The 26,208-nt window shown below is 42.6% G+C and overlaps 1 protein-coding gene across 1 annotated transcript in view; it reads left to right on the top strand.

Annotated features, from left to right (window-relative positions):
• MADD (MAP kinase activating death domain) overlaps positions 1–26,208 on the top strand; it is a 2,427,721-nt gene that overhangs the window by 1,878,571 nt on the left and 522,942 nt on the right. The window lies entirely within an intron of this gene.

The following is a 26,208-nucleotide window of genomic DNA, read 5'->3' as shown; positions in this document are numbered from 1 at the left end:
GGTGTTGGGGATGTAATTTTTTTTTGTTTGATGATATAGGTTAACATGTGGTCACTGATATCATCTGGAAGGGTACCTGGTTTATAAGAGTCAAGGTGACTGTTGAGAAGGATCCAGTCAAGGATGGTTTCTTTACTGTTTGGTTTGTGGATTCTAGTAGGTGTGGTTATTATTTGTGTGAATCCATAAAGATTTATGTGATTGGTAGGACTGGCGGAATTACAGGTAGCCCAGTCTATATTAAAGTCACCTAACACAATGGTTTCTTGGGGTAGGTGGATAGAGAGGTAACGAAGTATTTTTTCAAGAGTATAGATGTCATTTCCTGGGGGGGGAGATAGGTGCAAATTAGATAGATAGATTTGGAGCTATTTATTTGTAGTTTTGCAGTAAGGGTTTCAGAATTAGTTTCTGAGGGTAGGGGCAATTTGAAGGGTGAAAGTTGGAGTTCAGATTTATACAAAATGGCTACCCCTCCACCCTTTTTTGTTATCCGGTCACATCTCAGGAGGTTGTATCCAGGAGGGGTGATCTCATGGTCCAGAGTTAAGGGCTTTAGCCATGTCTCTGAAATGCAGAGAATATCAAATGAGTGCACATCTAAGAGTGCATGTAGGTGGGTGATTTTATTAATGCTACGGATGTTGAGGTGAGCTATCAGGAGGGAGTTGGATGATCTATTTAGGGTGGAGATAGCTGAAGTAGTTAGATCGGGTGGGTTATTGGTAATATCAGTGTTGGGGCCAGGGTTAGGATGAATATCACCATCTAGTAGTGGGTGAAGCTGTGGATATTGAACATGTTTAAGGATTTTATAGTAGTAGTTTGTTTTTTTTTTGATAAGGAAGTAAGTCATATGGGTAGATCTATGGTACTTTGGAAGTACATAGATGGAGGTAGAGGTTATGTTACTATGGTTGAGAGAGTTAATGAGAGAAACAGGTAAAGTTTCTTGGTAGGGGTGGCGATGTCCAGGAAGGGAAAAGTTTTCAATGGAGGTTAGTGTGTATGGTATTGTAAGATAAGCAAGAGCTGTAATTAAGAGTAGCAGGTTAGTATGATAATACTTAAGTTTTGGGTCCATTTGGTTGTGTAGGTAAGGTGTTGGAGTTTGTTGAGTGAAGGAGAGAAATAGAATAAGGGAAAGGAGGGAGAAGGAGAAAAGTGCAGTATGAGGAAGAGAAGGTTAATGGTAGAAGAGTACAGTTAAATGAAATGTGTTTTAAGAGGGAAAAACTGAACATATTAGTAATGGAGGGTGTTTAGTGAAGAGGTTAGGGAGTGGGCTTGAAAAGAGGTAAACTATTTAGTGTGATATAGAGGTTGGGGGTGGGATTGTTAGGTGGAAGTAGGTAGTGATAGGAAGATCATGGGTGGGGGTGTGGCTATAGAAGTATATGGGTGTGAGAATTGGGGGTAGGGTAGGGGAGCAGAGTGAGCCCGCAGGGCAAACGGAGCGGGAAGAACAGGTCAGTGATGAATGGCAGCAGAAAACAATCAGTGGGCTGCTGACTACTGTGAGCAGTAGGTGGGAAGAGTAAGTATGGGGGGAGGAAGAACAGGGAAGGTACAGGATACAGAGGTACAGTAATAGTGAAAAAAATGTAGTTAATTATGAGGAAAACAAGGGTGGCCAAGAGAAGGTTCAGCATCTAGTTCAGAGTGCTCAGGGCTAAACTGAGACTAGGGTTAAGAACGGGAGAAAGATAGAAGTATTAGAAGATGACCTGGTTTAGACTGCCATCTAGTGGGCAAAGTGAGAAATTACAGTAGGGGTGAGAGAGCAAAGATAAGAGGTAACAGGGTTTGCGAGGGCTCCTAAAAGTAGCTAGGTGCAGGACACCTCACAGGGAGTGAAGAACAAGATATCAAGTAGCAGGAGACAGTCCAAGGAGAGGGAAAAATATAAGTAAGGGGTCGGGAGGAGAGTATGGCTGCTGGGTGGCTTGGCTAGGTTGTATAGTTACATAAATATAGCAGGAATATACAAGTGTACAGTGTTACCACTAAGTAAGAATAGCATGTACTTTCTTGCCTCCTAGTGAACAGGATGCATAGTGTGATAGTGCATAGGTGATGGTATGCGTGTGTCAGTGTATAACGTAATGCATCTTGCTGTGATATTTTACACCTGTGTGCATGTCCTCCCCGCGGTTGAGTGAACTTTAAAGACATGCATGTAGGTGTGTGCATCAGTGGGTGTGCCTTCCTTGAAGGTTGGGCACTAGGCTGGCAGCGCGACACTGTACAAATTCACTGCCAATCATTAGCAGACCGGAGGTCTGCTATGGCGACCCCTAACTGGGAAAAGCTGAAAGACTTAAGACTAGTTGCCATGTAACATAAGTGTTTTTATGGACAATATTTACAGACAGTACATAAATAGTCCAGCCTTCAATTGCATTGAAGTCAGTGTCCGTATATGAAAGGTATAATGGAAGAATGACAGTTATGCTTTGATGGTCATCATTGGATCACTGCTGCAATAAGCTAAGCTATATGGGACATACTACCAAGAATCAGATGAACCAGCCAGCTTCTAAAGGATTGTGGCATCCTCTGCACACCCTAGCCACTGCTATGTGCAAGGGAAGCAATATAAAGTCAGTTGCTTGAGTGCCAAACTTCAGAATAGTAAATTGTCGGGCTTGTGTGCCTAAATTTCTGCTGACTTCCTTTGACAATATGAGAAAATTAATTGCTGAACTGCCTTCATCAGAAGCTAAAGCTTCTCTAAATTCTGTTCAGTCTCCTGTGTCTTGGATAACTAAGCATTCTTTAAAATGTGCTTATGGCATGGGTGACACTATATTCAGAGCATCTGTAACTGAAAAGTTTGTTTGGCTACGTTCTTAGACTTTACTGGAAAATGTGAAAGCTAAAATTCTGCTGCTCGGAATAGAGAAATGTTATTTGGACCATCCACTGCTGAAGTCCGTAAAAGCTTTGTTGAAAAGAGAAAAGTTAGTGCAGGAGGTTATCCAGATTTTTCTACTCTCCTTTTGAAAATATCACAGAAGCTTTTGTTGCAGTTCATGATCTTCTTTCAGAAAACAACAAATTTCCCAACCAGGCACAGGCAAGCAAAATTTCAAAAAGCAGTGGCAGCGAAATTCAAAGAAAAAGTGAGTTTTCTCCCATAACCAAGGACAAGCTAAGAAAACAGACTGGCAGTTTACCCCCTCAAATGCTTCTCCCTTGGCACTAAGCTATCCAAGAGTCTAGGCTTTTGCCTTCCTATTTGATGCTGCATAATATCAAACTCTTGGATTCTGAGAAATATTCTAAAAGGTTACATCTGGCAGTGGGGTCACCCTCCTTACCTTCCAATGGATTCCTCTGTATCTACCAAATCATACCTCACTGTTCCCTTCTATAATACATCAGATGCTCCCTCGGGTTGTGATAGAAACTGTTCCCAGATACCTAAGAGGGAAAAGATTTTATTCAAGGATATTTTTGTTGCCAAAGGAAAAAGAAACTTAAAGACTTATCCTAGACCTTTTCTAAATCTTGATGTTAAAATCTGAAAATTCAAACTGTTTTCTGTCCAGTTCATGTTACCTCTTATTCCATTCCACCTCCTAGTTTTCTAAACCTTATATTTAAAAGATGCTTATTTGTCACATCCCAGTCCTTGAATATTTCAGATGCTTTTTGTGTTTTTCTATGTTGTCTTCACATTTTCATTTTTCTGTTTAACCTTTTGGGTCATATGCTGCTTCAAGAGTGTTATTAATGTGCATAGCTCCTATAATTGCCCTTTAGCATGTTGCAGGGCATTCATGTTTCACCATGTTTAGATGATTGACCGATGTTTGCAGCTTCTTTCACAGGCTGTCAGAAATGACTAGCTTAAGTAATAAGGCCTCTTTCTTAGCCATTTCAGGTGAACAAAGGGAAATTTCTCATTCCTTTCCACAGCATAGTCTTTCTAGTATGTATACTGGAGGTGCAACCCTAATGATGGCTTTTCTTAATGAAGATGAAAACTACAAGAAACAGTTTGAAAGATTTTCCAACAAGACTTGGGCATCTGCCAGTGAATATCTAAGAATTTTAGGTTTCATGACTGCGACTATTTTCTTGATTCCTTTAGCTAGAATTCACATAAGGAAGCTTTAGTGATGGGTCAAGAACTGAACCCCCCCCCCCCCACACACACACACACGCATATATGCATACAAGTTTGGAAGTCGTAATGTCCTGGATTTAACTGCCTGGATTATGCAATCTCTCTTACTGAAAGAAAGAATGAAAAACTATAGAGTTACAGAGATTTGGATGGCTGATGGAGCATTTTGTATCTTTATTTCACTCATCTGTACATTTTCACACTGTATCTTTAGGTGCTGCAGACACTAGTTGGGTGGATTATGATGTTTCCCTTCATGCCAAGCAGTTGAGATGTTGGATATATGTGAAAATCAAGATCATCCTGATGTGATATGCAGGGCTGTCAAATGTTTGGATGTGCTATGAATAAATACAGTATGCCATCTGTAGAATTGTTTGGCAGATCAAGATGAACACCTTAATGCAAGTCTGTCAAATACATGTGGTACACTCACTGTAGTAGTATCCCATTCACACAAGTATTTGGCAGCACTCCCATATTTAATGCCATGTATTGTGTCCCAGAAATTTGCAATAATAATTACAGCTATACCACACACAAACATTACTTTTTGCACTGCGTTTCAGTCAGCGTGTTGCTTCGCTTACTTTCCTAAAGTTCATGGAGGCAGTCTTTAGCATATGTCATCAAAGATCTTGCAGTGTAATTAGTAAACAGTTACTAACTCAGTTAAACAAGTCTTCATTATATGATGTGCACAAATGTATTTTATTTTATTTATTTATTGCATTTGTTAACTGGGAAAGTCTACTGGGCCTAGGTAAGCCCATTTTCAGTAGAGGCCCGAGGAGAAAAGCTCCATATAACATTAATAGTACGTACAAGAAAAAGCACAATATTCAGTGCATATACATTCTCATTGCATGGAAATAAATATTAAACACAGTGGTACAAGTTATTTATCAACATTATACATCAGCATTGTGTACAATTTGATCACTGCGGATGGAGTTAGTCAGGTAAGGTAGCAGTTTTGATTTACTTGTTGGAGTTTTGTAGGCATAAGCAGTTGAACTCAGCAAGTCAGAGAGAGCTCCCTAAGTAGTGATATTGTAGAGGGATATAGTAGTGGATCAGGTGTTAGGAGGTACTATTTTGGCACAAGTACATTGACAGAGAGAATAGTGGTGTGATCTGAGATTTGAGAGTATTTATATTAAATGAGGAGCCTCTGCTGTGCAAATTACTTGACATAAATAATATCAAACAAACAGCATCTGAAAATTCAGTCACAGCTGTGTACTAGACTAACGACTAGGGTCCTTATAAGCCTAGCCATGCAATCCAATCCTGTCCAGTTGTGTCCCCATGTATCACATGCATTTATTAAGGGGGGGGGTATGTTAAGTTTCTAAAAGCTATGTGGTGGGTTATGTTAGTTTGCGCATCACTGCCTGCCTCTGCCTATCAGAGACATGGGGGATCAGGCCAGGACTGAACTTCCAGTTTCCCGTCCATTGGTCTATACCTTTGCTATTTTTTTTTCCAAGTAAGAAGGCATTTAGAAAATGATATAGGATATCAATTAAAATCAGTTGAAGTGTCAGTAAAATGAATACAATGAAAAGCAGAAACAAACCCTCAAATAAGTTATGCATAATAAAATAAAACAACTGCACACTTAAAGCGCTATAGAAGCAGCAAATCTGAATACCTAAAATACACTTAGTAAAAAACATGACTTCCTGAAAACAGACCTCATCTAGCATTTTCACATATTTGTCTAAGTTATGCTATTACCCATGTTAAGTTAAAGGAAATTATTTTATATGATAAATTTGCAAATTACCCAACAAGCAGTTAAAAAGACCAGGGAAATGTTTCTATGTATGGGAGTCTTAAGCTGGATATAGCCACAAGACCTTCATATTTAACTTCTTTCCTCATAATGTGTGCACAAAAACAAAAATAATGGGGGGGACAATGGTAAAAAATTAGGGTCAATTTTCAAATATTACTCTAATTCACATGAAAAAATTACAAGAACAGCAGGCTTTGCATCAACGTGCATTTTCTAAACAGTAAGAAGTATGAAACTCTGTCTGGCATTATTGACTGGCTGTAATCCTCAGTGATTTATCAGAAAAGCAGAATTTTACAAGAAACAAGGCAAATGATGAAAATCAAGGCAAGTCTGCAAACTCTGGGGAAGTTAATACTACATGTAAAGTTGGTGGTGTAAAAAAAAGCTGTATATTGTATAATGCCATATAAAGGGGGTAAAATTTGTCAGCACAAGGGATAGAAATAGACTCTGAACTGTTTATGAGCTACTTCCTGTAACCAAAGGTACAAGAATTCATTCCTTCTACCTCAAATTCCCCTGTCTTTTCACTATGAGCAAGTCACTTACCCAAGCCATTCTCTTGGGTCATCCCTGAATAAGGATAATTGTGTTTGGTGGGCTTGTCTGGTTAACATATGCATAAAAAAATACAATTTTAAATCAAAATAATATTAGTGCATGGCAAGTCAGAAACACATCCTCATATTATACGTTATAAAACTAATACAAATGCATACAACATATATTGTAAAAGGAGAAAATCAGAATACTCAAAATATACTTTGCAAAAATAAACTAATTGACTCAAAAATAGCTTTCCATTATACACCTAAGTAACTTAATTACTGTTGTGCTGTTAGTCACATAATATGTTACAGGAAATTAATTTCCTTTACTAGATTTATCCACAAGAAATTAGAAAGACTGAAAAGATTTAGATGTAGAGGAATCCCATCCTGGCTGGATACAAATCAAGCCTCTTGGGTGAAAAAAATAACAGATGTTTACTTAAGTCTACACCAGAGAGCACAGTCAGCATCAGAAAAGCTGACTTTTTGAATTTAAAAATTCAGGAGGCAAGGTTGAGCAATAAACCAACGACTATTCCTGGCAAACAATCACTCATCTGTGTTTATCAAAGTGAACACAAAATAAGTTTCACTCTTTCCATGCCTGAAGTACACTGTCATAAGTATGAAATAAAACAGAGAATAATGCATATGTTTATTCTATAAAATATGTCACAAATCGGCACCTAGTTTGTCTGTTGTGCCAGTCGAGGAGAAAATTATGCCCTCTGGGCTGAAAAGTGAAGTGAAAAGTTGGGTTGAATAGCTATGGAAAAACTAAACAAAGGCATAGGCGATTTCACTTAGCATTAGGCACGACCGCACTTTTTACAAATAACCGCAAATTAAAACTGCCTAGCGCTATCACAATTAAAAGTATATTTTTTGTGCAAGAAATGAACATACAGTTAAAAATGATGATAGTATACAAACTGTAGTAGTAAACCAATAGGTTTAAGTACCTCTGTCTTCTTTACCCTGCGTCTTATTTAGACAGGTTCCTCTTCTTGAGTGCTTTCTCAGTTGGGATGGGAGATGCAGTTGCAAGAGCCACTCAGGATCTTAAGATGATCAGATCACCTGACCATCTCCTCCAATTGGGTCTTCCATTGAGACTTGTGACTCAAACAGCAAACAAATACATAACGTACAATAAAGTAAAATATCGGTCAGTTGAAATGGGAAAACATACTGCCGAAAGTGTTTCTCTCAACTGTGCACTGCTTTGGCAGTACATTTTCCGATTTCAATTGAGACACTTGGGGAAAAAAAAAAAAAAACTTTTTTTTTTTTTATTCAAGGTTGTACAGTGGGTTCTCAAAAAAAGTTGAGGGTGCGCGTCCTTGCGCCAAAGCCTAAATCCACCACTGAGTCATTTAACCTGTCCACATGGTTTTCAGCATCTGCTTTCCACCTTCCTCCATCAGATGCTGTTGTTTCCTCTCTCTGCTTTGAGAGCGTGAATGACTCATCTTCTCCCTCTGTCGAATCAGGAGGGATAAAGGAAGCGTCTCTGTTTGACCAGCTGTATTCATAGATTTTTGGGTGCACGTCTGTTGGTTTGGAAAAAACAGCTGGGTTTAAAGGAACAGTACCAGATGTAGTAGGTACATTACACAGTTCAACACTGTCAGTATTTCCGCTATTAACATTAGCTTGTCTAGTAACAGTTGAAACTTCAGAAGAAGTGGTACTTATCACATTTTGAGTATTATTAGAGTTCTCAGTCACAGAATTAATCAAATGCACATTTCTAGGCCAGGTGAAAACATTACCTTTAGAGAAATCAGTAGTGTCCCTACTTAATTTCTTTATTTTCTGTGTTTTTAATCGTTGCTCATATGAGGAGACATTATCAATGGCTCTATCTATTCTTACTAAAAAATCTTCTTTGTGATTCCATTAACTCAGCATACTTTGTGTTCACAGGCTCAGCCAGTTCTTTCTCTATAGGTTTAAAATATTCTATCAAAAGGCATATATAATTGAAGCTCAGTTCCAAGTTTAACTGCTGCCATTTACTTAATAGACTGGGATAGGTTCATAGGTTCATACTAGGCTATCTGCCCAAGGGCATTTATAAGCCTAGCCCATAGTCATGTGGCTTTCGCCACCCCTTTAGTTTGAATAAAAACTATGCCTATCATTTTTCTGTGCCTCTGTCAAGCAGTGACACTGAAGTAATCCCTGGGGTATATCTGCGATCTCCCATCCATTGGTCAAGATTCCTCTTGAACAAGGCCAGCGAGGTGCTCTGCCTCACATGTACCGGGATTTTGTTCCACAGCATAGGGAGTCTCTGGGTGATGAATCTGTCCCTCCAGCACGTTCTATTTATAACCGTGTCAAGGTTTAAGTCTCCGCCCTTGTGGTTCTGAGGGATCTAGATTTTTTGAGGTGAAGCATATTCATCAAATCTGGGTTTGACATGGCCTTATTTGTCAGGCACAGGTCACCTCTGAGCAAGCGGTATGAGACTGAATAGAGCTGGAGTTCTTTCAGTCGGGCAGCATAAGACATATTTTTGAGACCCTTTATCCTTTTGGTGAGGAACTTTTGGGGCCTTTCAAGCTGCAGCAGGTGTCTGGTCAGATACATTCCGAACGGGGCATTGTACTCAATCATAGGTCTAATGAGTGATGAGTACAGGGGGACGATGACCTCCCTTGATCTAGATGTGAATCCCTTCATGATCAGGTGGGTGATATAGAAAGTTTTTCTAACTACTTTAGCAACATGAGTGTCAAACGAAAGGCTACTGTCAACTTGGGTCCCCAGATCCCTGATGACTTTTTCTGTGCTCAGTGGATTGCCACCTATATGGTAGCAAGGGGTAATCTTGTTTTTCCCGAAGGGTATGACTATGCATGTTTTGGCGTTTAACTTCAGGCCATGGCTCTGGCACCAGTTATCCGTTTCTGTGAGGCCCTTCTGGAGGATATCTGTGTCAGATATGTTTTCGACTATGGTGCCCAGTTTGCAGTCATCTGCAAACTTTGTCAGCCATAACCCTCCTGTGTTTGCTTGTACTTCAGAAAAGTAGATGCCGAACAAGAGTGGACCCAGGACTGAGCCCTGTGGGACACCACTTGTGACAGGCTTTGAGTCTGACATGGCTCCAGCAACTCTGACCCTGTGGGTTCTGTCACTTAGCCAGTTTGCAACCCATCTTGTGATGTATGGGTTTACATTCAAGCTGATGAGTTTTTCGATGATACCTGAGTGGGGTATTGTGTCGAAGGCATTTGCCAGGTCGAGGTAGGCTGTATGGACTGCCTTTCCCTCATCAATGGCCTTGGTGACTGTCTCGAAAAAGTCAACCAAGTTTAAGAGGCAGGATCTGCCTTTGACAAAGCCAAACTGGGTTGGATCCAAAGTCTGCAAGTTCCCTATGTCTTTATTTATGAGTTCCATTATGATCCTCTCCATGGCTTTGCAGATAAGGCTTGTCAAGCTAATGGGGCGGTAATTTCCAGGGTCTGTGGAGGCACCGCCCTTATGAACTGGGACCACAGTCGCCGTGCGCCACTCCTTGGGTACGTATCCTGAGGTGAGGCTAAGATTAAACAGCTGTCCTAACTGTGGGTTTAATTCCTCGTTGAGTTCATGAAGCACACAGCCGGGGACACCATCCGGTCCCATGGATGTTGTGTTTTTGCCTTAGTGAGGGCAGTTCTCACCTGGGCGTTGGAGATGTTTGAGGGGGTACAATCCACTGGAAAAGATATCTCTCCTTTTGGGGGAGAAGTTTGCACTGAACCTGTCAGCCAGTATGTTAGCAATGTGTGTAGGTTCAGTAATTTTCACATCATTTTGAACTAATTCTGAGCATATCTGGGAGTTTCCTCCTAGGTTTCTAACATAGCTAAAGAAGGCCTTATGATTGTCTTTAGAGTCCTTGGCAATTTTTCTCTCAAAATTTGCCTTGGATGATTTTATGAGAGCTCTTAGTTTTTACTTATAATGATCAAAGGTGTCTTACCTTTCAAGGATTTTGCTCTATCTTGTAGTAGCTTCCTCCTTTTGTTGTAGAGCTTGTTTATGGCTGGGGTCCACCAGACTGGACGCTTGCCTTTGGTACAGAGAGTCTTAGTTTTGTTTGGGATTGCCTGATCCATGCAGTCCTGTAGGTGCTGGTAGAAGGCATTTGTAAGTGATTCAGCGGTTTGAGTAATGTTTACCACTGGCTCAGGGGCCTTAAAGGAGACCACACTAGTTTTTAGAAGTGTGATATCGGCTTTTGAGAAGTTTTTCACTGTGGTCTTTTTTGTTTCAGGTGGGGGCGGGATGAGGACCTCCAGCGAGATTAGTTTATGATCTGATCTCACCAGTGAGGGGTATACTTCCGGTGTTGAACATTTTGATCCCATGTTCGTGATGATGAGATCAAGTATGTTTTCTCCTCTTGTGGGGATGGTGACTAGTTGTTCCATGGCATTTGAGTTTATGAACTCCAGGAATCTTTGGGTTAGAGTGTTCGGGCTTGAGTAGTGTTCCCAGTCTATATTAGGGTAGTTGAAGTCACCTAGTATGATGGTGTTTGGAGATACATTTATCCTCCAATGTTTTCAGGAAGGCCATGTGAGGTTCCTGAGTTTGAGAGGGTGGCCTGTAACATGCTACAAATTGCAGAGCAGTCTTGCCTATGGTTAATTGCACCTGGATGGTCTCCGATGCATCGTGCGTTGCCACCAACCTTGAGGTGTGGGTGTCCTTTATGAATATGGACACCCCCCCTCCTTTCTTGGTGTTGTCTGGATTTTGGGGCCAGAACGCATGATATGAGGTGAAACCTGTTAGTGCTGGGGTGCTCTCAGGAGCCTTGAACCAGGTTTCTGTCACAGCACAGACATCGATGTTCTCCATATTGAGAAGGGCCTCGAGTGCGTGCATCTTGAGAGTGAGACTTCTGGCATTGAGCAGCATTACCCTTAGTTTTTTTTTTTCCTTTTGGTGTTCTAGGGTGGTAGGTTTAGAATTTGAGCCTTGCCTAAAAAGGCACTATGGGGGTGGCAAGAGCCTTTGCCAATATCCGGAAGCCCAGGGTGACAGGTGCAAGCCGTCCCTTGTGAAGCAGCGTGGCTTGTCCAGCATGTCATCCCAGGCAGACAGACATTGGATCCCCTTTGAATGACACCAGAATTTAAGCCAATTATTAAAGCTGATCATCTTATCACTGTATTGTGGCATCATTCTAGGTGAAGGTAGGATACTGCTCAAGGTCAGGGTCATACCTGCCTGGGCTACATAATCAGAGAGCTCCTCGATGTCCCTTTTCATGTAGTCCAAGGAGGTACGTCTCAGGTCGTTGACACCAGCGTGGACAATGACTGAGTCGTACTTGTACCTGCTGTTGAGAGACCTGAGTGCTTGCGTTATGTGGCGGATTCTAGCGTCCGACAGGCAGCTTACTGTGACCTTCTCCTTACTCAGTCTGGTGAGCGGGACGTCAGTGTGTCTGACTATGGAATCACCAATGACAAGTGTGTCTGGCATTTTGTTTGGCCTTAAGGGCTGTGACTGTTTGACACTCTGACTGTGTGGTCTAGATAAGTTGCACCATAGGTCGGCATGACTAACACTTGCAGTCCACAAGGTATTACCTTGTGGAAGAGACATGCCTCCAGGTGTAGACGCTGCCATTGCAGGCATTTCATCTTGAAAAGTTCATTTTCTAGATCTCTCACGACATCCTGCAAATGGTCATCATCAACAACTTCACCATCACCAGCTACAGGTTTCACTAACAGAGGATTACCATCCATTTTCAAAATACTCAGGAACTGGTCTTCACCTCTTTTCCTGGTAGGAAAGTAGTTCAGCTCAATATCAGTCTCATTCCTTTCAGCCATGCTTCCGAGGATCCCAAATAATAAACAATAATAAAAAGATATTTTCTTTTTATTATCGAGTACATAACTTATTTTTCACTATCAACCTGGGTGGCCAAGTCCATCACGAATCATTGCATGCTTAGGACCTTGTTATTAATGTGATAATTTGTGGGGACATCACTCTGCCTAAAGGGGGGACCATCATGCATTTTTTGGCATTCATTTTAAGGCCATGTTTCTGGCACCTGTCATTTGTTTGGGTGAGACCATCTTGGAGGATGTCCACATCATTAGGGCAATTGATGACAGCAGCCAGCTTGCAGTCATCTGCAAACTTGTTCAGCCATAGCCCGCTGGTTTTGGCCTGCACCTCAGAAAAGTATATCCCAGACAGAGGCCCCAAGACCGATCCCTGGGGTACACCACTCATTACGGGTGTACTGCTTGAAGTGGCTTCCCCTATTTTGACTAGGTGGGTTGTTTCATTGAGGCAGTTTGCTACCCATCTGGTAACATACGGATTGGTGCCTAGTTGACAACGTTTATCTATTATACCCAAGTGGGGAATAGTACCTAAGGCTTTGGCCAGATCAAGGTAGGTGGTGTGCACAGACTTTTCCTTATCCATGGCTTTGGTGACTGTCTCAAAGAAGTCGACCAAATGGAACAGGCACGACCTGCCCTTGACGAAACCAAACTGTGTGGAATCGAGTGTTTGGAGGTTGCCACTGTCCTTGAGATCCATAATGGTCCATTCCATGGCCTTGTAGATCAAGCTATTTAGGCTGATGGGTCTATAATTCCTTGGATCGGTGGACTATGCACCTTTGTGGTAAGGAATGACAGTGGTTGTCCTCCACTTGGATGGATCGAAGCCGGTACTCAGGCTTTGGTTGAATAGGATGTCTAATGGTGCTGCAAGTTGCCTGACCAGGAGTCGAACCTGGGCGTGACAGTGAGAGTGCCAAATCCTAACCACTACACCACCAGGGATCCCCAAAAGACTAGATCTATGGCTGTGTGACCATGGTAGTACTCAAAACAATCTACTGATCCTAAGTGAAATACCTTGTCCATTAGGGCACATGGCCAACTGCCTTCCATGCACCTAAACTGCCATTGGCTCAAGCAAAGCCATATAGGAGGCAGTTTGGGTGCCAAAAGATAGTGTTTTGCTACCAAATTGCTTGACCTCTGCAGGCTTTGTGAGATCTCTTTCCCAACTTGAACATGGAGCATTTGTCAGTCTCCATGGTTCTTGCTTCCCTCATATGCAAAAAGAAGAAATAGGAAAAAGTTGTTAGGGAGTCCTTGACTGTTGGCTGATTCTATCACTGCCTCAGCCACTGGTGGATGAGACTGCTAAAGCTAAAACTGGTTCCTCAGACTGTCCATGTTTCTTGCGTCCAATTCCCTTTCAAATAGCTCATTGGGAAACCAGTAAGTACCTGGAGATTGGCACAGCTTTTGTGGCTTGTATGATTGCTCTTACTGGGCAAGGGAAAACCGCTCTTGCTGGTCCTTTTCCAGGGAATCTCCCTGGAAGAAAAAGCATAAACTTGAAAATGTTTCTTCTACTGTTTGTGGTCAAGAAAGATTTGCTGGGATTTAGTAAAGGGATTATTCTATAGATTTGAATTGTTAAATCCCAATTCATCACTACATTCTAATAGAAAAAGGAGACAATTTCTCTCACAGTCTGACAGTGATTTCCACTCAGAATGAGTTTGGGACTCTGGCTAACAAAGTTCGCAGATGACTGCAAACTGGGAGCCATTATTGAATCCCCAAATGATGTGGATACTCTACAAAAGGGCCTTACAGAAACAGATGCTTGGTGCCAGAGCCACGGGCTCAAGCTCAATGCCAAGAAATGTATAGTTATCCCCTTTGGGAAAAAAAATGTATCCGTGAATTACCGTATAGGTGGAAGTACAGTGTGATAAGAGACTTGGGGACACAGGTGGACAGTGGTCTCACCTTCGATAACCACATCACCACAACAGTCAGGAAATCCTTCTATGTGGCACACCTCATCACTAAGGGCTTTTCATCCAGAAAAAGGGAGGTCATTGTCCCACTGTACTCATCCCTCATTAGACCCATTATAGAATACAATGCCCCGTTTGGTATGTACCTCTCAAGACATCTGCAACAACTGGAAAGACCGCAGAAATACCTCACAAGAATCACAGGCCTAAAGCAGATGCCCTGTGCTTGACTGCCTTAAAAAAACTCCAGCTATACTCTGTTGCATATCGTCTACTGAGAGGCGATCTCTGCTTAACATACAAGGCCATGTCAAACCCAGAGCTGTTGGACATGCTACACTTCAAGAAATCCCAATCACTCAGAGCCACACGCTCCAGGGATATAAACCTTGTCATCACAATAAACAAAACATGCTGGAGGGATAGGTTCCTGACCCAGAGACTCCCCAGACTCTGGAATAAATTGCCCACACATGTCAAGCAGAGTGCCTCTCTGGCCCTCTTCAAAAGGAACCTTGATGATTGGATGGGAGAAAGGAAATTCACCCCGGGGATCATGTCAGTTGCTCTGCTAGACAGGGGTCCAGGGAAGTAAATAGTGTGGGAAGAAATAGCCAGGGAATTGTTATGGTTAGGCTTGTATAGGCCCTAGGGCTGATAGCCTAGTACCAGCCTATGAACCTATGGAGTGGGGGTGTGATTCTTCACTTAATTCTGCTTAAGCTAAAGATTCTAAGGAAAGTGTTCCTTCAGATTTCCATAAAAAAGTTACTTTTTTGATACTGTTAACAAAATTAGATTATTACTTCAGTGAGAACAGAATGAAATTCCTGTCCCAGCAGAAATATTATGATTTGTTACAACTGGAGTTTCTTCCACCTGTAGCTGATGTTCTTTGTGTTTCACTGTTGCAGTCATTACATTTGGGTAAACTGCTGGCAGGTTGCCCTCAGTCAGCCTGATAAAGTCTTGAGTCCTGCATCAGTTGCTGTCCCTTCTTCCATGAAGTCAGGTCATCAGGTGTATAAAACATGCAGTGGATACCATTACATCAGTCTTTCTTGCCGTGTGGTGCCCGAAGCAGAAACAGTTTGCAAGTGCCAGTTGGCCAACTATTGAAATTTTCGTTTTTGAGTTTCAGAACCGAAGTCTTCCAACTAAAAGCTAAATACCCCGTTGGGGAAGCTTTTTCTTGCTCCTTACCAATGTCATAAAAAGTTAATTGCATTACTTGTGGGAAGCAAATACCTCATAAGGATTTTCATTTGTACTGTATTTCTTGCCTAGCCCCAGACCACAATGTTCCTTGCTGTCTGTTTTGTGCTAAATTTAATCAACGCGCTATTAAACGTCTGTATATTTTTGCTTCTAAATATTTTGGCTCAAGATTTAAATATCCAGAAATGTCATTGGTTAGCAGTCCAACTACCGGAATACCCAAACAACACAAAGAAAGACAGACCGTCGAGGTTCAAAACCGACGACGCTTCTCCTAAGCCAGTTGCCGGTTTGCCGTACTCAGTGAGGCGCTTTCGCAGCCCCTGATACCCGCTATTTCTGATTCGCAGGCCTCTACTGAGACCCATTCAGAGTCCAGTATGCAGCGAGATGCTTCAATTATGGAACCCACAGATGTCTCTACCTTAGATGGGACCTGAGCCGCTGTGCAGGCACCAGCTTCTGAGGGTGTTTTCAGGCCTACAGATTTGTATATTAGACCGATGCCATCTTCAAAACTAAGGCCAAAATCTAAATCTGTGTCTAAACAACCAACGCCTGGGCCACATGTGCAGGCCCCTATGCCTAAAAAACAAATGATCAAAATGGCTGAAGATTTAATTACTCTGATCAGGGGTAGCCAACTCCCTCCTCCTAAGAGGCCTAGGCAAGACATTGATTATGAATCTTCTGAACAGGATTCTGTTTCTTCTGACTCTTCTAATGAACAGGATTTGTCTCTTCCTACTTATGAGGACTCTGATGCAGAGGATTCCATTCCTTCTGCCTCTCCCCCTGAGGATTTTTCCTTTGGGGAAACTTTACATGCCTTAAGGGAGCATTTCCACTGGGGGAACATTTCCACTGGGAAAGTCAGGATTTCTCTAAATCTAAAAAGAGACTTGGGGATTTTCTTCTACTTCCTCAGCATAGGCCTTTGACTATACCTCCTGTCCTAGACATTGTTGTTGATGTTTTTTCAGAATCTAGTATGACTCCTGATTTTCTGCTTCCTGCTCCTTGTAAGCCAGACAAATACTACAGGATCTCTGACTCCCATAAATTCCTTTTCAAAAACCCTGTTGCTGATCCTGAAACCATTTCTCAGGGTCCCAAGGGCATTAAGGCCTCTTCTGCCAAAAATCCTACTGCTTCTGAAAGAGATTTCAGGGAGCTGGATGGATGGGGTACGAAGGTTTACACGTCTGCAACCTTGGCAATCAGAGCTTTAAGCTGTCAATTTCATATGCTTAAATATCAACAGCATATCATGGGACTACTTAAACAGAAAATGATGTTAATTTCTGACTGTGTCGAAAATAAAGAATTGCAGGATTTATTGCATTCAGATGAACAAGTTGGAAGACATACTTTGCAATGTGGTTTTGATGTCTTGGAGGCCCCTTGCAGGGCTCCTGTAACTGGATCTGTGCTAAGAAGGCATGCTTGGTTCAAAGAGCAAACTCTGCCTGATCATGTTATAGCAAAATTGTTGGATGCTCCTTTACAACAGGACCGTCTCTTTGGTAATAAGGCTGAAGAAATGTTAAAAAAGATGGAAGATAAAGCAAAATCTATGCAAACTGTGAAAGATTTCTTTCAAGTGCAACTTCCAAGATTTAGTAGGCACTGGCCTACTAAGAACTGGTCCTTTCCAGTCCCGTCGAGAGCCGCTCAAGTTAAATCAAGACATTCCAAAGGCACCAGGTTTCAGTCACAAGGAACTTTTAGAACAAAACAATGGGGTGCCTCCACCTCCAAATCTGGAAGCAACAAGGCACCCCCCCCCTATGGTAAACAGTCTCAATGACTTCCCTCTTCGATCACCAAGCACTTACCTCTTAGCCGCCCCTTTGGGGGGAAAACTAGCACTTCATGCACAAAACTGGCAACTTATTACCCAGGACAAATGGGTTTTAAATATAGTATCCCAGGGATACAGATTTCACTTCCACATGTTGCCAGTCCCAAACTGATGGCCAGATCTGCCCCCAAATCAGTGGGCAGAGACCCAGAAATAAGTTATGTCCCTCATGAACATGGGGCCTATTCAACCAGTACCAGAAAAGGAAAAGGGCCAAGGTTTCTATTCCAGACTTTTCCTGGTACCCAGAAAAGACAAATCATGGCGTCCAATTCTGGACATACCAAAGTTCAGGATGCTGACTCTTCAACAGTTACTACCAATGCTAGGCAAAGATGCCTGGTTGGGTAACTCTAGACTTGAGGCTTACCTGCATATCCCAATCAGGGAATCTTGCAGAAGATACCTCCGCTTCAAAGCAGGCTACTTGCATTACCAGTTCTCTGCACTGCCCTTTGGCTTATCTACTGTGCCCAGGGTCTTCTCAAAGTGCCTGGCACCATCATCATCATCCCCCTTTTTCACATTTACATGGGGTCGGGGTATCGTATTAACTGTTGCCAACTCTCTTGGTTCAGTGCCACTCTCCTGCCTTCTTCAACACTCATGCCTGACTGTCACAGATCTTCTTTCACACAATCCATCCACCTCTTTGCTGGACGCCCTCACTTCCTCTTACCTTCTTCCTGTCTGTCCCAAATCTCCCTCACCAGATTGTCTTCTGCTTTTCTACACATGTGCCCATACCATCGTAATCTGTTCTCTTTGATCTTTTCTGCAATTGGAGCTACTTTGGCTTCTGCTCTTATGTCCTCATTTCTTCGCCTGTCCCGCAGTGTGCATCCTACCACCTTTCTCAGGCACTTCATTTCCATCACCTCTAGCTTCTTCAACTGTTCTGCCTTTACTGCCCAGGTTTCTGTACCATACAGTAGTACTTGTGCCACCACTGTCTTGTACACCTTACTTTTCAGCTTCTTTGGCATTCTTCTGTCATAGACTACACCTGATACTCTGTCAGTTGGCTGCAACCCCTCTGATTCTAGCTTCCCATCTATCTCTATTCTCCGCTTCTTCTGATTTCCCCAATCTGCTGCCATTACCACTGTCTTATCTGTGCTTAGTTTCATCCCATGTGCCTTCAGATTTGCATTCCATTCTCCTATCCTTTGCTGAAGTTCTAGATCAGAGTCTGCCTGTACTGCCACATCGTCTGCATACAGCAGCTTTGTTGCTCTGACCCCTCCAACCTGTTTGCTGATGTAGTCCATTACCAGTATGAACAGCAGTGGGCTCAGAGCTGAACCCTGGTGTACACCCACTCACACTGGGAACCCCTCAGTGAGGCCAAACACTGTTCGTACTTGAGTCACTGGGTCCTTGTACATAGCCTGTACTAATTCTACCAATGTTTCTGGGACTTCAAACCACCGCAGTACTGCCCAGATCAGCTTTCTTGGGACCTTGTCATATGCTTTCTCCAAGTCTAGGAAAGCCCAGCTTGACTCTCTCCTCTTCTCTAGTTTCTTCTCAAGTATCTGTCTCGATGCAAACATCGGGTCAATTGTGCTGCATGCTGATCTGAATCCGAACTGTTCATCTCCCATCTTACATTCTACTATTGTGTATCCGTTTATCAGTCACCCTCACCAGAACTTTCATGCAATGTGGTAGGAGTTTGATGCCTCTGTACTGTCCATGGTTGTGGATGTCCCCTTTGTTCTTGTACACTGGCACGAGTATGCTTATTCTCCAGTCATCTGGGATACGCCTTTCTCTCCACACTGCAATTAGTACCCTCAGGAGCCATTTCTCCCCTAGCTCACCCAGCATTTTTATCATATCTGCTGTGACCTCATCTGAGCCTGCTGCTTTCCCTGACTTCATTTTCCTTAGTGCTGCTCTTACTTCTTCTAAGCTGGGCTCCTCTTCTACTCTCATTGTAGGCTGTTTCTGGGGCAGTACCGCTTCTGTTGGGTTTTCTTCATTCAGAAGCTGCTGGAAATACTCCTTCCATCTGCCTTTGATGTCCTGTGGGCTGATAAGCAGGTTGTTGCTGGAATCCCTTATGAAGGGTGTCTGACTATCTTCTTTATCTTTCTGGCTTTGCCTTGCAACCTGGTATAGTTTCTTTGTGCCCCTTACTGAGTCACTTTCCAGAAGCTGATAGAGTGACTCTGATGCCCTATTCTTTGCTATTGCAACTTCTTTCTTAGTTTCTTTGTTAGCCAACCAGTAGTCCTTCCTAGCTTGGTCAGTCTTTTCAATCTCCCACTTCTTCCTGCACTCCTTCTTTCTTTTGATTACTTCCTGCACTTCTGCATTCCACCACCAGCTTTCCTTATGTACCTCATTTCCGTACCTGGCTCAGCCACATATCTTTTCAGCCCTAACGCATGCTGTTTTAGGCGCTACCACTCTTCTTCAACTCCACCTATTTCCTCCTCTTCTTGGGGTGCTAGAGCCCTGAGTAATTCCTTGAACTGCTGTACTTTCTCTCCAGTCAACTTCCAGGTCTTCAGCCTGGTCTCTGATGACCTTAGAGCCTTCACTGACCACTGCTTGCAGCTGATTGTGGCAACTACTGGTTTATGCTGTGAACCGACTGTTTCACTGGGGATGACACTGCAATCATGGATTCTACCCCAGTGCCTTTTCCTTACTAGGAGGAAGTCTACCTGAGTTGCATGTTGGCTACTCTTGTATGTGATCTTGTGACTCTCTCTCTTTCTGAACCATGTGTTGGCTACTATCAAGCCATTTGCCAGACAGAAGTCTAGAATGGCTTCTCCTTCTTTATTCCTATTGCTCCACCCATGTTGGACCCAGGCAGTCCTCGTATCCTGTTCTGTCTGTCCCGATATGTGCATTTAAGTCACCCATTATCAATACCAATTCATGTTGTCCTGCTTTATCTAGTAGGTCCTGCAACTGCTGCCTGAATGCACTCTTTTCCTCGCTATCAGAACCCTGCTGTGGGGCATAGACCGAGATTATGAATACTGTCCTATCATTACACTGGAGTCTGATTGCCATGAGTCTGTCATTAATTCTGATGATATCCCTCACTGACTTCTGAAGCCTCTGTCTCACCACAATTCCTACACCATTTCTAGCCTGTCCACCACCTGAGTAGTAGAGTCTGGATCCCAAGCCAAGTGGCTTTGTTGCACTGCCCTTCCATTGGATACATAGGATGTCCAGCCTCCTCCGTATCATCATGTCATCCACTTCTAAGCTGCGTCCTGTCAGTAAGCCTACATTAAGCGTAGCAATTCTCAGTTCATGTTTGGCAGGTTGGTTGGTTTTATGTCCAGCTTTCACTCAACAGAGCTATCCCAGGTAACCCAGGCTGGGCAACTAGACACCAGCCAGCCAGTAGCCTATTGACCCAGGGCTCCTGGGCTTTTATGGTGGACAAACACTGGCCAATAGGGGCACATATACCCCTCCCACCGTTAGCATGGGTCCCTAGCATGGGTCAGAGAGTAGGCCGGGTCCTCAACCCACTTATCACCGGTAACTACCCATGCCCATTTTTTTTTGGCGACAGTCTACATGACCGAATCACCTAGAGTCATATTTTACACCATCGAGTGGCTAGCCCTGCCATGGCGCACAGTTTGTGATCCGTGTTCTCCTATCTTGAGGATACTGTGCACCACAATAGATGCCCAAAGCGGTTGGTCTTTTTACAACTCTTCCCTCCATTGGGTACCATGTAGAGTCTGTGCTGCTGCCTAAACCTCCATTCATTGGTGAGTTTGAGATGGAAACACTCAGCATGTTTTTCGGACATGGGGGAAACCCCACGGAGACACAGAGAGAACATGCAAACTCCAAACAGGCATTAGTCGGAGGTCGGGATCGAACCTTGTGCATTGGAGGCAAAGACCTTAACCACTAAGCCATCTGGTCTCACTTAAGCCATCTGGTCTCACTTACCTGGCACCAGTAATTGCATTTTGCAGGCAAAGAAATATTCAAATATATCCATACCTGGACGATTGTCTAATTCAGGCAGAAAACAAGGACATTCTTCTAAAGCATCTGGCATTTGTAAAAAGGGTTGTAACTTGTCTAGGGTACACCATAAACAAAAATAAATCACAACTGGTACCCTCTCAAAAAATTACATTCCTGGGTGCAAGCTTGAATACAACTGCCCAGATGGCTTGCCTTACTCCAGAAAAGCAAATTCAGTTGATGACTTCAAACAGGTGGCCACAAAAACCATGCTATCTGAAAGAAAAATTCTGCAGGCTTTGGGGTACATGGCCTCCTGCATTCTTCTAATTCCATATGCAAGACTGCATTTGAGGAAATTTCAGTGGTACTTAAAAAGTTTATGGAGTCAGCATTGTCACAGCCTGGAAACAATGATTCCTATTATTCCTTGCCTGCAACTAGAGTTCCTGTGGTGGGCAGAGGCCTACCACCAAAACAAGGGACTTCCATACACCCCCCCCCCGCCACCCAAACCCTAACAACAGATGAATCAGACTGTGCTTGGGGGGCTCATCTGGCAGGGAAGTGCATTCAGGGCAAATGGAGCCCAAATCAAATGCACCTACATATCAATCAGAAAGAGATGCTAGCTGTACCGAATGCTCTGACAGCCTTCAAGGAATACCTTCATCCAGGACAACTACTGATAAAGACAGACAACACCACAGTTATGTGGTACATAAATAAGCAGGGGGGGTACATATTCCTACTCCCTTTGCAGACTAGCCATGGCATTGTGGAACACGGCCTTGACCTGTCAGATACAACTACAAGCTCAATTCCTGCCAGGAAAGCTAAATTCTCTGGCAGACAAACTAAGCAGAAATCTTATGGACCCACACGAATGGAAATTGGAACCTCAAGTTTTCAACATGTTGATAGGTAAATGGGGGAACCCAGACATAGATCTTTTTGCCTCACCCCAGAACTGTCAGTTGGACAAATTCTGCACAAGAATTCATCACAAAAAAGCTTGGAAAGTGGATGCTCTATCATTCAGCTGGAAAAACCTATCAGTCTATGCTTTTCCCACTCTGCCTCTGCTCTCCAAAGTTCTACTAAAAGTCAAACAGGACAAACCAAAAATGATTCTGATTGCTCTAGACTGGCCTCGCCAACACTGGTACCCACTCCTGCGCGATGTCACACCTTCCTCCGTGGCACCTGCCTCAGACACCTTACCTACTGTTTCAGCAGAACTACCAAATTCTGCACACTCATCTCCAAACTTTGAATCTTGCAGCGTGGCTAATCAACTAATTTCATCCTTGGCATCCCTCAGCAAACCCGTGATGGATGTCATTTTGGAGGCTAGAAGGCCTAGTACTAGAAAATCTTATGCTGACAAATGGAAAAGATTCTGTGCCTGGAACCAATAACAAGGAATAAGCACAGCAATGCCCAATATTCCTCAGATTCTGCAGTACTTAACTGAGATGCTTCACAAGGGCCTATCCTTTTCTTCCATAAAAATCCATGCCTCTGCCATTTCAGCTCATTACAACACAGAACTTCCCCTCTTCTCTCATCCTCGCTAAAGCAGTATCTCAGAGGGGCCAAACATTTAAGACATCCCAGGAGAGCACCACCTCCTGCATGGGACCTCAATTTTGTTTTGAAAAAACTCACTCTCCCTCCTTTTGAGCCAGCTGCTACTGCAGACCTAAAATTTCTCTCCTGGAAAACAGCTTTCCTTTTAGCAGTCACTTCAGCTAGAAGGATTTCCAAATTACAGGCTCTTATGGCAGTGGACCCTTTCATTATTTTTCACCAGGACAGGGTGGCTCTTGGGACCAATCCATCTTTCTTGCCTAAGGTGGTATCCAGTGTGGCTTTTAATCAGATCATTCATTTGCCAACTTTCTTCCCCAATCCACAGAACAAGGGTGAGCGGATTCTGCATTCATTGGATATGCACAGACAACTTAGATTCTACTTGAACAGGACAAAATCTCTAAGAAAATCTGAACAACTATTGGTGGCATTTGCAGCAGGGGCAGAGGGAAACACTATTTCAAAGCAGGCTATTTCCAAATGGATAAGCCATTTATTCGTTTCTGCTATATGCACCATGGTAAACCTATCCCCAAGGGGATCAGGTCTCATTCCACCAGGGCTGTATCTACATCAGCAGCCTTTCTCAGAGGGGTTCCTACCAAAGACATTCTAGAAGCTGCTACCTGGAGCTCAGTTCATACATTCACCAAACATTATAATTTACCTCTCTTCTCTAAATCCAGAGCTATCTTTGCCACTGCTGGTCCTGCAAGGCCTTATAGCTGCTCCTAATGCTGTATAAATCCACCCTCCCAACCATAGCTTTGGGATTCTACCCCAATGTAATGACCAACAGTGATACATGAAGAACATAGTACAGTTGTGTACACTTACCATAAATGTAGATGCTCGACCGTATTCACTGTTGCAGTCCTGGTTACCCACCCCTCCAGCCCCTGTTTTTCTCTTACTATACCTCTCCTTTCTTTTACTATGCTTAAAAGCCTTTTTGGGTGTATTTGCTTTTGTTTGAAGGTATATTTTTTGTGTTTTACATTATATACTATATATATCTATATATATATATATATGTATGTATGTTTTTTTTTTTTTGCTCCCCATTTGGGGGGCACCTGACATCTGGGGCAAGAAAAACTGATGTAATGACGTCGGCTGCATGTTTTATACCCCTGAAGACCTGACGTCATGGAAGAAGGGACAGCAACCGAAGCAGGACCCAAGACTTTGTTAATCAGGCCGACTGAGGGCAACCTGCCAGCAGATTACCCAAATGTAATGACTGCAACAGTGAATACACTCGAACATCTACATTTATGGTAAGTGTACGCAACTGTACTTTTCTCTTGTGTTGCTTTTGAGAATGTTTTGGTAACAGCTTGCTTTGTGTGTGAAAGGTTATAAATACCTCTGGCACATAATTTATTTTTCTCAAACCCCATATTGGTTCCAGCAGTAATGTATTTATATATTTGTGAATGCTAACCAGTTTCTTTTCTGACAGGGATGGGGAAGCTTTTGACAGATTTGTGAAGAGGATTTATTCTTTTGCTACATTTAATTTCAGAATTCTGAACCATCAGGCTCACATGTAGAAAACATTTAGTGGCTTCTTTTGGGAACATGAGAAAGTTAAATGTTGGCATTACTAATGTGGTTAGAACTTTTTTTAAGTTCCTTAATTGTGTCTGCTTCTCTGGCAGCCAAACACTCTTAACTGTTCTTGTGATTCTGTTGATGCTGTTTTCTGCTTCTGCTGCTGGTTCAGTTATGAGAGGATTTGCATGGCTGTGTTCTCAGAACCTACCAGAAGATATTAAAGTTGATATTGTGAATTCTCCCATTGACAAAGCTGTGTTATTTGGGCCCTCTGCTGCTGAGGCTCTTAAAAAAATGAGTGATGGAAAATAATTTAAGGGGTTACTCAGAGTTTTAGCCCCCTTTTCAAGGTTCAGTAAAAGCTTCCATTCCTTTACAGGATCCTTTTCCAAAAAAGACAGTAAGTAGTCTCAGCAAAGTTCTAACAAACAGAATCTAAAAATGCAGTGACATTAGCAAAAAAGATTGGAGACTCAGAATCGATGACATTTCAAAAAGTTAGCATGACTTGTTTGTTTCTTCTGTCTCCTCCCCCTTCCCACCCTGGTAATTCTTCATATCTTTCCCTTATTGTAGGTGGCATCAGATTATCTCAGACAGGTGGGTTCTTACACTTATCCAACAGGGGGCACAAGGGAACCCGTTCGTCCTCTTCAAGGGATTATTCATCAGCTTGCAAACCAGATATCCCTATTTTCTTGCATTTTACAGCAGATGTTAGCTTAGGGGTGATAGAACTTGTATCTTAGCTCATATGAGCATAGGTTTTCATTTAAGAATTTTCTGGCACCGGAGAAAGAGGAAATTTGGATTCCAGACCTGTTCCTTTCCTCTGTCTTTTTTGTCAAGATTCTAAAATTCAGAATGTTAACCCTTCAAACCCTGTGACTTCTTATACCCTCCTGTGGCTTTTTGGTAACACTGGACCCAAAAAAACACTTATCAGATTCCGCTTTGCAAAGAATTCAATTTTCTTCCCTAAGATTTTCTGTATCTGCCTCACTTTATCAGTTCTGTCTTACCGTTTGGCCTGTCCAAAGGGTATATACAAAGTGATTGCTCACTTAAAGCTTCAAAGTGTTCGCATCTCTCCATATCTAGATTATCGTACATTTGCAGACACTTTTTCCCATTTGTCAGGCTTGCCTGACATAGTTCGTGAAACTCCTGCATACTCTGCGATTTCATTTGAATATGCAGAAATCACCTGTTATCTCTTCCCTATCACTAGTTTTTCAAGGATGTCATCTAGACTTGAGCCTAGGAAGAGACTTTCTTCTACAGGACAAAGTATAACGGTATAAAGAAATCTTCCTGGTCTCCAGCCAATGTTAGGCTTCTGCTGGGGAATTTCTCAGGATTCTGAGCTTTATGGCTTTATGATTCCCTTTGCCAAACTTCATTTTTTAATTTCTCCAAGTCTTTTGGGTTTCTAATACCATGACGGGAATGGACCCCATTCCTAAGTCAAAGTACGATTAAAGTTCATGAAGTTAGTGTTGTTTCATTCTTTGATGTCAGCCAGAAGTTTTCTTAACAGCACCCGCAATGTGCCTAGTAGTGACTCCTCCTGCAGTACGTATGGGTTTACATGTATTGGCAACATATCTAAATATGATTGTACATTTTTTTAAGACCTATTGCTTCTACTACTATTGGAACTATCTGGGTATCTTTCTTAATGAT

The sequence above is a fragment of the Protopterus annectens genome, chromosome 9.part0 (assembly GCF_019279795.1).
Source record: "Protopterus annectens isolate FY-2018-M chromosome 9.part0, PAN1.0, whole genome shotgun sequence".
NCBI classification, from domain to species: domain Eukaryota; kingdom Metazoa; phylum Chordata; order Ceratodontiformes; family Protopteridae; genus Protopterus; species Protopterus annectens.
This window is presented reverse-complemented; position numbering and strand designations above follow the sequence as displayed.